Source organism: Cetorhinus maximus, chromosome 18, assembly GCF_964194155.1.
Source record: "Cetorhinus maximus chromosome 18, sCetMax3.hap1.1, whole genome shotgun sequence".
In the NCBI taxonomy this organism is placed as follows: Eukaryota; Metazoa; Chordata; class Chondrichthyes; order Lamniformes; family Cetorhinidae; genus Cetorhinus; species Cetorhinus maximus.
The window spans coordinates 78,499,512-78,512,913 of record NC_135896.1 but is presented as its reverse complement, the minus strand read 5'-3'; positions in this window follow the sequence as shown (position 1 = coordinate 78,512,913).

Sequence of the window (13,402 nt, the reverse complement as noted above, 5' to 3'; positions counted from 1 at the left end):
CATCAGCGTGAAATCGAGGTCGCGGCCCAATTGTGGGCGGCGGTGGGCTTCCTGGCCGCTCCCGCCCCACCAAGCCCGCCCGACAAGGGCAAAATCCTGGCCTAGGTCAAATGACCAAAAGCTTGGGGAAAGAGGTAGATTTTAAGGAGTGTCTTAAAGTAGGAAAGTGAGGTACAAAGAGAGAGGGGTGTAGGAATGGTATTCCAAAGGTTGAGGACTAGATAACTGAAAGCATAACCACCAATGTTGGAGCAACTAAAATTGGGGATGCACTAGAAGCGAGAATTTGAGGAGTGTGGATATCTCAGAGGGTTGTGAGGCAGGGGGCAATTACAGAGATGTGAAAGGCAAGGCTGGTGGGGAGGGGTTTGAAAATGAGGACTCAAATTTTAAAATTAAGTCACTTGACCTGGAGTCAATGTAGGTCGGCAAGCACAGGGAGGATAGGGGAATGGGATTTGCTGTGGGTTAAAACATGGGCAGCAGAATTTTGAATTATCTGAAGTTTAAGGCAGATAGACTGCAGGAGACTAGTCAGAAGTGCGTTGGCCTCATCGAGTCGAGAGGTAACAAAGGCACAAATGAGGATCTGGGCCTATACAAGAGTATTAGGCACCCTAGACGAACATTCGTCCCCCACCACCCCTCACAATTAACTTTCAAAAATGAATATTATGCAAGAGTATGAATAAGGATTCTGCATTTATAATTAAAGCTTTATTTTACATGAGAAAGGAGAATATTATGATACTGATTGTACGTTGTCATTATTCTACACTTTTCACAGGATATGTACTGGAAGAAATACACATTATAATGTGTAATATGGCTCACATGATGTGATACCATGTGTTCCTCTAACAGCTACAAATGATTTTATGTGCAATTTACACAATCAATAATCATGATAGAGTGGGCTAGATTAAATTATATTTTTGATATTATTTACTGGTCTGCAGTTTTGCAAAAGTCATGCAGATATACAAATTTGTAACACTGTTGCATAAACAATGAGGAATATATCAAATTTTTGGGAAAGACTACAATGTAAATATATGGAAATCTATATGTATACCAGTATAAGTGAATGTATATGAATAGATATAGACCTTTAATTCCCACAGCTGAAGCCTGTTTGTTTACTTATATAGTTCCATGAATAGTTCATTCAGATTTTGCCGCCCCTCAAGGTTTGCTGCTCTAGTCGACCGCCTGGTTTGCCTAGTGGTAGTACTGGCCATCATGATGGTTTCAACAGCAGATAAGCTGAGACAGTGAAATCAAGGAATGTTAGAAAGATGCAAATAGGTGGACTTAGTGCTGACACAAATATGAGCAGTATAGGAGTTCAAATAGTCGGTTGGTTGTACAGAACTTGAGTATTGCTGAAAAAAGACATTTTGCCAAAGCGTTATGTCTTGCACTCATCAGGACAATAGCAAGAACTTTATACTTTATAGGGCCCTGTGCATTAATATATGTAGCTTCCAGTAGATGTAAATGAGCCACACTGCAAGCCCGACTAACAATCTTAAATTGGTATAAAAACAAAAAACTACTGCGGATGCTGGAAATCCAAAACAAAAACAGAATTACCTGGAAAAACTCAGCAGGTTTGGAAGCATTGGCAGAGAAGAAAAGAGTTGAATTTTCGAGTCCTCATGACCCTTCAGTTCTGCTGAAGGGTCATGAGGACTCGAAACATCAACTCTTTTCTTCGCCACCGATGCTGCCAGACCTGCTGAGTTTTTCCAGGTAATTCTGTTTTTGTTTTTATTCTTAAATTGGTTGTCAGCGTCATTTTTAGCACACTAAAAATTATTTAGCAAATGTTGTCCAATCATGGAATCACATCTAATATTGAGTCTTGCACACATGGGTTTGGTTGGGTAGGGTCTGCACCTTGCCCATTGCGAACAGCAAAAGGGACATGCTGTTTGATACAATCTGCCAGTCTTTGGGATGTATGGTCTGCATACCTAGCAACAAACTGGCACTGAAATTTATATACCACATTACTCATTTATGAGCTAGGCAGAATGTCTTTTTGGCTTGACAATAACATCCTGTTAGTGGTGAATACTGAAATGAATGAAAGTTGCTGAAGTCCCAGAGGACCATACGTTGCTCTCTCATTATAGAGAGACGACTGGTGGTGAGTTAACCCGAGGGTCACTGCACCTCAGGCAAGGGGCGAGGTTGAGAATGCTGGGCCTTCATGGATGTCCTCAGCCAGTATGGGAATTGAACCTGCATTGTTGGAGTCACTCTGCATCACAAGCCAGCTGTCCAACCAACTACTCGTGTTGCTACTGCATAATATAGGAATTCCTAAATTGCTGTGGGCCATTCCGTGCTACTCCAGAGTGCTTGCTTCTGGTTTGCAGGCAGCTGGATTAAATGGAGGAAATGAGTATGATGAGAATTTGGGATAATTGCGTAATTCTAAAGGTTTTTCTCAAAAAATATTTTAGGGCTGCTGTTTGCAGAGACATGAAGCCCTAGCATGAGGCAGTTTGCAAATACTTAAAGGTCTGGCCAGTACTGGAAGGATGATTTCAACTTTCAAAATGAAAATCTGAAGTTTCATCTCTGCTCAAATTTATCAGTCTTTTCAAATCTCTTTTTAACAAGATTGATCCGACTTTTTAAATAGTTTTTCACACTTTTTGATGATTTCTCAAATTTTTAAATGTTAAAATTTAAATGACTTTAACAAGATTCATCAGACTTTTGAAATGTGTAACTGTACATGACATTTTTATATGCTACATGTGCCTTTTAAACTGTTTCAATCCATGATGTTTTAAATGATTCGGATTATAATGATCCTCCTTAATCTTTTATTCCAATGACTTTGTGATATGAATCTATTATGACAGGCACTGCAGTAGTTTACTTTTGACAAATTGTGAGGTCACAACTCTTATCATGTGAGCCATCCTTTACACTCGCACCAGAGGACGCTGCAGTGCCACGCTGGGGCCCACGCGGTGAAGGGTTCCTCCCTTCTATCAAGTGAAATTCTCACCCCTACCATCACGTTAGGTCATTTCATAACGGTCTAGAGATAAGCAAAGCATATATTTTGCCATTGACCACAAAATCAGGGCCCTAATTTATAATACGTGAAAGGAGCTATATAATTGCATGTTGTTGTTTTCGTTAATGCAAACCTGAACCAAAGCAAACACTTGAAGCTGTCATTAGTACAGATTCATGGTACTAGTAAAAGGTTCAGTACAAGCAGTGGCTAGACATCACTGTGCTCAAATGAAGGGTAAGTGATAACAAACATTGTCAACTTGGTTTTAAAATAACATGTGATTCTAAAGTACTTCAGGTGGAAATGCTTTTGAGTGCATTTTCATAAGCTGAATGGACACTCAGAGTGTGCTGCCAATAATGAGGGCAGTAAGGAGATCCAACTTTTTTTGGGACAACTGATTAAAATAAAAGAAGTTGGGTGCCAAAGCTACTTGAGTTATTTATTGGCAGCTCACATGATGGAGGAGCTCACTTTCGGGCAGTTCAGGTACAATTTAAAGGAAGCATGTACTTCTTAAAGAGAAGGTGCATTTTGGCAGCAGGCATCCAAGAGAGTTGTGATAAATCACAGGCGGAGGAGATACAATTAATGTACACTGCTTTGGAGGTTTTGCTAGAGGTGGCCGACTTCTATTCACCAGGCAGCAGGAATGTTCCTGCACAAGCTGTCCGGCATCACTGTGTAGATGTGGCAGAACATCTCAGTTCAAGGATTTTTGCCCCTGAGCGTTGGAGCAAAGTGTTCTGTGATGTTATATAGATAGCCAGGATAAGTCTCGAACTCCTACTATCATTACTTTACAATAACCTTTACTATAAACCTTGCATTATCTGTTGCCACAGCACTCATAGCCCTCTTTTCCCGATTACAAGTAGCCTTCTAAAATCACTACAGCACACTTCACTCTGCCTCCTTCAATCTTTTATTGCAACACTTCACACCAGCTACCCTCCTTTCGGCCACTCCCTTCACCACCATACAACTCTGCAATCTTGTGCACACTAGAAACACTAATGTGCCCTGTCATGAATATCCTCGAAAACACATACTACTTTAACACAGAAAGGCTCCCTTCTTTCCTGATTCCCACCCTGTCTCAACTCATCTGCTGCCAAAACCCTTGAATACTCCAATGCTTTCTTGACTGGCCTCCTAACTTCCACCCACCATAAACCTGAGCTCCTCCAAAACTCTGCTGCCCTTATCCTAACTTGCACCATGTCCCATTCATACGTGGCCCTTACATTGGCTCCCGATCCAGTCACACCTCAACTTTAAAATTATTTGTTAAATCCATCCATGACCTCGGTCCTCCTGCTTTCTGTAACTTCCTCCAGTCCTACAACCAATGCTCCCACAAAGCTGCGTGCATCTGTGGTCACGCAACAGAACAGAAGGGACTGTGCAGGCCTTGTTCCCTGTGCAAACGATTAAAGATACCACACATTGGAAAACCTTGCCACGCACATTAAGGGAACATTGCCTACAACCCTCTGAGATCTCTGCCTCCTTGCCCATCCCAGATTTTCTTTCCTCCACGATTGACAACCCTGCTTTCAACTGCCTAAGCCTGCAACTCTGAAATCCACTGCCCAACACCCACCCTGCCGCCACCACCCGCTATCCCCCCCAACCCCACCTCCCTTAAGGTCTTTGCCTCTCAACCTCTCTCTCCTCCTTTAAGGCACTCTTTAAAACCTAACTTTTTCACCAAGCTTTTATCGGTCCTATCCCTTGTGTAGTTTGGTGTCAAATTTTGTTTGATAACACGGCAGTCAGGTGCCTTGGGATGTTTTACTACATTAAAGGTACGCTATAAATGCAAGTTTGAAACATAGGCTGGGACTTTTCGCTTCTGCCCATGGCGGGCATAATGGCAGGCGGGAGGGGAAAATATCACGGGAGCCAAAAGTCAGTTTCCTGTCGGCGGAAAAACAGGTTGTGATCATCTGCTGCAGCCTTCAATGGCGGGTCATATTTCCCACTGAACTATGTTAGCAAGGCCATTTGAATATATTCGAATATCATAAATGTTTATTATCAAGGCAGCTGGCCGGAATCACACGCTGATGCTGGATCAAAAGTTCACATCAATGTCTAATTAGACTGACATGCATCAAGGTCGGATATAATCTTCGTACACTTGTCGAACTGCACTTCGCTTGTGACTTCGAGGTAAGCTCACTTACCTCGCATTGCGCTCCGCTCACGCCTCCACAGACTCTGTACCAGGCTTCAGCACATCGACCTCAGGGGGCTATCTCAGGCAAGGCTCCGTACACCAGACCAGCGGGAAGGTGGGGGCAGGTTATAATGTGCTAGGGGCTAAAGGTTTGACTAGGTGCTTGAAGACAAGACAGAGGCAAGTGAAGGGGCTGAAGGGCAAAGTCTTGACTGGCAGTAGGGGGAAAATTGGGGAATGTTGAACACAGACACATGACTGGGGCAGTGGTTGGGGAGAAGACTCAGGCAAAGAAATCTCATGGCCAGATAGTAAAGAGAGTCAACAGCAGTAGTCCCAAGGGAGTCCCAGGCAGAATGGCAACACGGCCAACTAAAGAGGTGCTTAAGTAGTGATTTGAGCTTGAAAGGACTGTCCTTGTCCCAGTCCATGGAGGGGGAAGGCATGTCAGTCCACTGTCAGTAATGCCCAGTATTTTGTGCGGAGGGTATGGTCAGAATATGTTTCTGGCATAGTACTCGGCCACGATGGCTCAGTGACAGTCGGGAGGCATCTGTAGCCTGTAGATGGGGAACAGGTAATGTAGGGGTAGGCACTCAATGGTCTCATCGGGGGATCCCTATATGTCATGGTACAGTAGGCCTCAAGATGAGGAGCGGTAAGGTCTATATGGAGTGTAGGAGCATCCACCTCAGAGAACTCCAGGAGTAACACAGGGATATCAACTAATATAACAATGGGATCCAAAATTACAGGGGGAGGGCTGAGTAATAGGAGGGAGGGAAACCTGAACGTTATGCTCCTCCAGGACAATGGGAAGGATTTCCACAGCCATGCAGGAAGGGTCGAAGCTGCAGGAAGGGTCGAGGCTGCAGGAAGGGTCGAGGTTGGTCTGGTAATAAAACTGAGGACCACCATTTTGGAACCTGTAGCAATGGAGCTATGGAAAATGAAACTAAAAGCAACGCTGCTGGGGAGTGCTGTTAGGGCTTCGTTGTGGGGGGGTGGGGGGGGTGGGGAGGAGGAGGGGAAGGGGGGGGGGCGGGCGGGGGGGGAGTGCCTCACAGCACTCAGGGCATCAATTAAAGACACAGCCATCTGAAAGCTGTATTCCCAAACGAGGAATGCATAGCTGAGACATGTTAGTATCATCACTGTTACAACAGAGACAATAATGAGCAATCAATGTAAATGCACATTCATGCGAGGTTAATTCTCATTCACAATTGGAACTAATCTCTGTGCAGTCACCCTTTACAACAACCATGATTATTCCCCTCAGTGATAGTGACTCCATAAACAAGTGGGCACCTGGGCAAGCAGAAGCCTTTGGGGAATGCCACCTCAGAAGCTCATAGCTGCCAGGTTCAGAGAGGGGAATCCCAGGCCCCCCCCAAAAATTTCATGACCTCACAGAATATCTGGCCTCATGTGTATTGCAAAGGATGTAGTAATTCAGTCCACTGAATGAATAATCTGTAAACTGGAATAAATGCAGGCCATCCAAGCGCCTGGCAAAGTCCATCTCATAGCAGTAGGTCTACTGAGATGGGACAAGGGGGGGGCAGGGTTTGGGAAGGGGGGGGAAGAATACTGTGACACTGAGAGCATTCATAGCCATGGCATGATTGCATTGCCTGATAGCTGCCTATATGGTAAGCAATACTTTAAAGCCACAGTCACTCACGAGTCAGCGACAGAAAAAGAATCTTTGGAGATTGAAATAAAAACATGAGTTAGCAGCAATGATCCAACAAAAAAGAGAACATGAAGAAAATGGAGGATGCCTTTGATGTTGCCTGCACCACAAGGCAGACAGGAGCATGCACGACCTCTGAGCATGGCCTTTTAGATTGCAGACCCTCAGGGATGACAGAGTACAAGGAGAGAAAGAAGAGGTTACCCTTCTCCATGCGCATCTACATCTCTACTTGTACAGTACCCCTTCATCTTTCCACATTGCAGGGGGACTACATGAGCCTCCATCTTATATAGCCAAGAATGAACATCATTTGTACCCGCAATGCTTGTCAACAAGATGTCTCACACAAGCACTTTTTACACAGAGGGTGACGCATCACTGATGTCAGGGAAGAACTGAGAAGGGACACACACTGTGATGCGATGGCCTCAAAAAACATGGACCAGAGGCACATGATGCAAGATCAGCAATATATATGGGAAAGGAATATGGTGTAACCCCTGATAGACCACAAGACAACTCAGCATACAGAGGAGGCATACACAAGAGAAGTGGAATGGGTGCAAATGTATTTACGTTGGTGGAAAATATATACATGTGGTGAACACCCATGTCACCACTGTGCCCCTAATATTTCTTGATCTTTCTAACCCTGCCACTACACCTTGGAGCTTTCCCAACATACACAGCGGAGGTGGAGACAGGCTGCTGGCTTCTGCATCCTGTTGCCTGTGATGACCTTGGTGGGTCTGAGGGCTGAGATTTGGAGGGCCACAGCCTGCTTTGGTTCTCCTGCTGTGGGGCAGGTGCACCTTTCTCAGTCTGTTGGGCTGGAGGCAATGGGGTCACACACATAGGGCATTGGGATCGGCTGGACACTCCCAGAGTCACCTGATGGATGGCCTTGGCATGTTCAGCTGCTGATCCTCATTCTTATGGGTGCCCGAGGGCCCCTGGCTGGCTCTTTGTGTAGAAGGGGCAGTTGGAGTGAGATTGAGGTGCCCTAACCCCATTTCGTGTAGCCACTGAGATTCCACCAATGCCTACAACAATGGAGTGCAGTTCCTAGCGCAGTTCAGGACCTAAGTCCTGGACAAAGGCCTCTATGGTGGTCGCCATCCTACCAGTGGTGTGCTGACATGTCAGTGCTGTTACCTCAGACTGAACGTGGAGGGACAACTCCATTGCATGTTGCAATCTGTGGAATGTATCTGACAACCCTGCCTGATATTCCAGTGAATGTCATTGTAGCTCCAACATCTGTGTTAAGGTCAAGTCCATCTGACTTGGACTCAACAGAATCCTGGCCTTTAGCAGTCCTCTGAGTGCTGGTGACCTTGGTGTCCCTGCCGGGACCAGAATCTGTGCTGTGCTCACAGATTGTGACCCCGAGCATGCTCTAGATCTAAGTCCCACCAAGGTGTGTGTCTCTGGGCTGGTGGAGGGTGTGGGTGAGCGCTGTGATGGTCTTCCATTGTTGTGTCCTCAGGAACCTCATCCGAGGAGTTCAGGGGCTGGAGAGGAGGGGCTGGCTCTCAGTGTCCCTGTGTCATCTGGCAGAGGTGCCTATGAGAGATTAGAGATAATTTAGTGCAAGACAGAAAAGTACAAAACATCACATTGCACTCAGTCTTGCTGTCTGAAGGATCAGCTGGTGCAGGGTCCTCACTTGGGTGCATGCAACCGGTCTCACCATCACCACAGAAATGGTGCCAGTCCTCATACTAGGTGAGGGCCCTGATCTCTGGCATCCCCCACTCGTCCGGACTTCTCCCTTTCATTGAGCTTGGCCTGCAAAAAGACAGATGGAGAGAGTGTGAGCAGGAAGCATGCCAAGGCAGATGATAAGGATGCCTGCTTTGAGTGTGTGCATGAGTGAAGCCAAGCACTGTGTGAGCTGCACAGGATGTGAGCCCAGACGGAGATGTCAATGTGTGTGTAGGTGAGTGGTGATGTCCCTTCTGCTGGTAGTGTGTGAGTTCCCTGTGGAGTGTCATCCTGTAAATAAGGGGCTTGTGGGAATATGAGGTGAGAGTGATGAAAAAGTTGACTTACCCTGGTTGTGCAGATTAGAGCATTCGTCTGTTTGTGGTACTGGGTCCCTGCGCTCCTCAGGGTGGAGTTGGCACTCAACGCCCACAGACACCCACTGCCAGGCCGGGTTGGTGACCTTGGTGGACCTCCTCCGGCCGTGATGAGGGTAGAGAAGGTGGCCCAGTGACGCCTCACTAAACTTGGTGGGGGCCTGCTTCTTTGGTTTGGAGGCCGTCTCTCATCTGGAGCAGTTCTGGGCTGCAGGCATCGAGAAAGTGGTGCCTGAGTGAGGTTTAAATATGTGCCCGGTACGAGGTTCTGCTGAGGATACGACGGGGCAGGCGAATCAGAGGCCGCCCACCAGTGGTACATGTTTCTTGCTGATGTATATTTAATGAGGCGAGAGGCAGACAATCAGGCATGAATTTGCGCCATTGCGACCGGCGGGGAGAATGCCGCTTTTCCCACCCGCCACTGCACTTGGTCCACGGAGGGGAATATCCTGCCCGTAGAAAGATAGAACATTCCTAGTGCAGAAGGGAGCTATTCAGCCCATCCTATCTGTGTCTGCTGAGCCAGTGCCATCCAGACTAATTCCACCTCCCAGCTCTTGATTTATAGCCCTGTAGGTTATGAGACTTTGAGTGCATAACCAAGTATATTTTTTATTTACGATGAGGGTTTCTGCCTCTTCCACCCTTTCAGGCAACCTAATCCAGACCTCCACCATCCTTTGGGTGAACAAAACTTTCCATCAACTCCCCTCTAAACCTAATGCTAATTATTTTAAATCTATGCTCCATGGTTATTCACCTCTCTGTTAATGGAGGTAGATACTTCCTATCCACTCCACCTAGGCCCTTCATCGTTTTATACAGCTCATATAAATCTCTCCTCAGATTCCTCTATGCCAAAGAGAACAACCGCAGGTTGAGAAATTGTTTAACACAGTATACAGCACCCTGGGCTCTAGAAATAGAGTCTTAAGATGGAATCTTATCATCTTTGAAAAGATTCTTTCGCTGGGGACAAATGCGGGTTCTGGCCCTGATGGCCTGTGAGTCCTAAGCACCTGCATGATTTTCCCAGTGGCAGGCAATTAGTAGGCCGCCTCTAGGAGCCTCATCCAACTAAGTATGGAGGGTGGGTTCCTGAGGCTGCAGTTCCAGTCAGAGAGCCTGCAGTTTTTGAAATCCAGCAGACCACCGAGACCCAGCTCTGTGGATCTCAGAGTACAAAATCAAGGGAGTAATAGTGAGCCTTTATGAAACACTGATTAGGCCTCAACTGGAGTAATCTGTTCAATTCTGAGCACCATGCTTTAGGGAAGATGTGAAGGCATTAGAGACAGTGCAGAAAAGATTTCCTGGAATGGTTCCAGGGATGAGGGACTTAAGTTACGTGAATAAATTGAAGAAGCTGGAGCTGGTCTCCTTGGGGAAGAGGGAGTTGAGAGGAGATTTGATAAACATATTCAAAGTCATGAGGGATCCAGACAGAGTGGATAAGGAGGACATTCCCATTGGCAGAGGTGTCAAGTACCAGGGGACATCAATTTAAGGTGAATGACAAAAGAACCAAAGGTGACATAAGGAAAATTGTTTTCACGTAATGTGAGATTAGAATCTGAAATGCACTTCCCGAGAATGGGGAGTTAATCATGACTTCCATAAGGGAATTGGATAATTAAGACCATAAGACATAGGAGCAGAAATTAGGCCATTCGGCCCATCGAGTCTGCTCCGCCATTCAATCATGGCTGATAGGTTTCTCAACCCCATTCTCCTGCCTTCTCCCCGTAACCTTTGATACCCTTACCAATCAAGAACCTATCTATCTCGGTCTTAAATACACTCAATGACCTGGCCTCCACAGCCTTCTGTGGCAATGAATTCCATAGATTCACTACTCTCTGGATAAAGAAGTTCCTCCTCATCTCTGTTCTAAAAGGTCTTCCCTTTACTCTGAGGCTGTGCCCTCAGGTCCTAGTCTCTCCTACTAATGGAAACATCTGTCCCACGTCCACTCTATCTAGGCCTTTCAGTATTCTGTAAGTTTCAATCAGATCCCCCCTCATCCTTCTAAACTCCATCGAGTATAGACCCAGAGTCCTCAAACGTTCCTCATATGTTAAGCCTTTCATTCCTGGGATCGTTCTCGTGAACATCCTCTGGACCCTCTCCAGAGCCAGTTCATCCTTCCTGAGATATGGGGCCCAAAATTGCTCACAATATTCTAAATGTGGTCTGACCAGAGCCTTATAAAGCCTCAGCAGCACATCCCTGCTTTTATATTCTAGTCCTCTCAAAATAAATGCCAACATTGCATTTGCCTTCCTAATTACCACGTCAACCTGTAAGTTAACCTTAAGAGAATCCTGGACTAGGACTCCCAAGTCCCTTTGCACTCCAGATTTCTGAATTCTCTCCCCATTTAGAAAATACCTCTATTCTTCCTACCAAAGTGCATGACCTCACACTTCCCCACGTTGTATTCCATCTGCCACTTCTTTGCCCATTCTCCTAACCTGTCCAAATCCTTCTGCAGCCTCCCTGCCTCCTCAATACTACTTGTCCCTCCACCTATCTTTGTCTCATTTGCAAACTTAGCCAGGTTGCCCTTAGTTCCTTCATCTAGATCATTAATGTATAAAGTGAAAAGTTGTGGTCCCAACACTGACCCCTACGGAACTCCACTAGTCACCGGCCGCCATCTTGAGAAGGACCCCCTTATCCCCACTCTCTGCTTCCTGCCAGACAGCCAATCTTCTATCCATGCTAGTACCTTGCCTCCATCACCATGGGCTCTTATCTTACTGAGCAGCCTCCTGTGCGGCACCTTGTCAAAGGCCTTCTGGAAGTCCAAGTAGATAACATCCATTGGCTATCCTTTGTCTAACCTACTCGTTACCTCCTCAAAGAATTCTAACAGATTTGTCAGGCATGACCTCCCCTTGATGAAACCATGCTGACTTTGCCCTATTTTATCATGCACTTCCAAGTATTCTGAAATCTCATCCTTAATAATGGACTCTAAAATCTTACCAACGACCGAGGTCAGGCTAATCGGCCTGTAATTTCCCGTCTTTTGCCTCACTCCCTTCTTAAACAGGGGGGTTACATTAGCGATTTTCCAGTCCTCTGGGACCCTCCCTGACTCCAGTGATTCCTGAAAGATCACCACTAACGCCTCCACTATCCCTTCAGCTATCTCCTTCAGAACTCTGGGGTGTAATCCATCTGGCCCAGGTGATTTATCCACCTTCAGGCCTTTCAGTTTTCCTAGCACCTTCTCCTTGGTAATGGCTACCATACTCACCTCTGCCTCCCAACTCTCTTGAACTTTGGCGGTGTTACTCGTGTCTTCCACCGTGAAGATTGACGCAAAGTACCTATTCAGTTCCTCCGCCATTTCTTTGTTCCCCACTACTACTTCTCCAGCATCATTTTCCAGTGGCCCAATGTCCACTGTTGCCTCTCTCTTACAATTTATATATCTAAAAAAACTCTTGCAATCTTCTTTTATATTACTGGCTAGTTTACCTTCATATTTAATCTTCTCCCTCCTTATTTCTTTTTTAGTTGTCCTCTGTTGGTCTTTGTAGGCTTCCCAATCCCCTGGTTTCCCACTGTTCTTCGCCGCATTGTATGCTTTCTCTTTAGCTTTTATGCTGTCCCTGACTTCCCTTGTCAGCCATGGTTGCCTCGTCTTCCCTTTAGTATGCTTCTTCTTCCTAGGGATGCATTTTTGCTGTGTCTCCCAAATTACTCCCAGAAACTCCTGCCATTGCTGTTCCACTGTCTTTCCTGCTAGGCACATCTCCCAGTCAATTCTGGCCAGCTCCTACCTCATGCCTCTGTAGTTGCCTTTATTCAACTGTAATACCATTACATATGATTCCAGCTTTTTCCTCTCAAATTGCAGGGTAAATTCTATCATTTTATGGTCACTTCCTCCTAAGGGTTCCTTCACCTTAAACTCCCTTATCAAATCTGCCTCATTACACATCACTAAATCTAGAATTGCCTGTTCCCTAGTGGGCTCCACCACAAGCTGCTCCAAAAAGCCATCTCGTAGACATTCTACAAATTCCTTTTCTTGGGATCCACTACCAACCTGATTTTCCCAGTCTACCTGCATATTGAAATCCCCCATGATCACTGTAACCTTGCCTTTCTTACACGCCTTTTCTATCTCCTGGTGTATCTTGTGCCCTACATCCTGACCACTGTTCGGAGGCCTGTACATAACTCCCATTATGGTTTTTTTACCTTTGCGGTTCCTCAACTCTACCCACACAGATTCTACGTCATCTGACCCTACGTCATTTCTTACTATCGATTTAATTTCATTTCTTACTAACAAAGCAACCCCACCCCCTCTGCCAACCTGCCTATCTTTTCGATAGGCTGTATATCCTTGGATATTTAGCTCC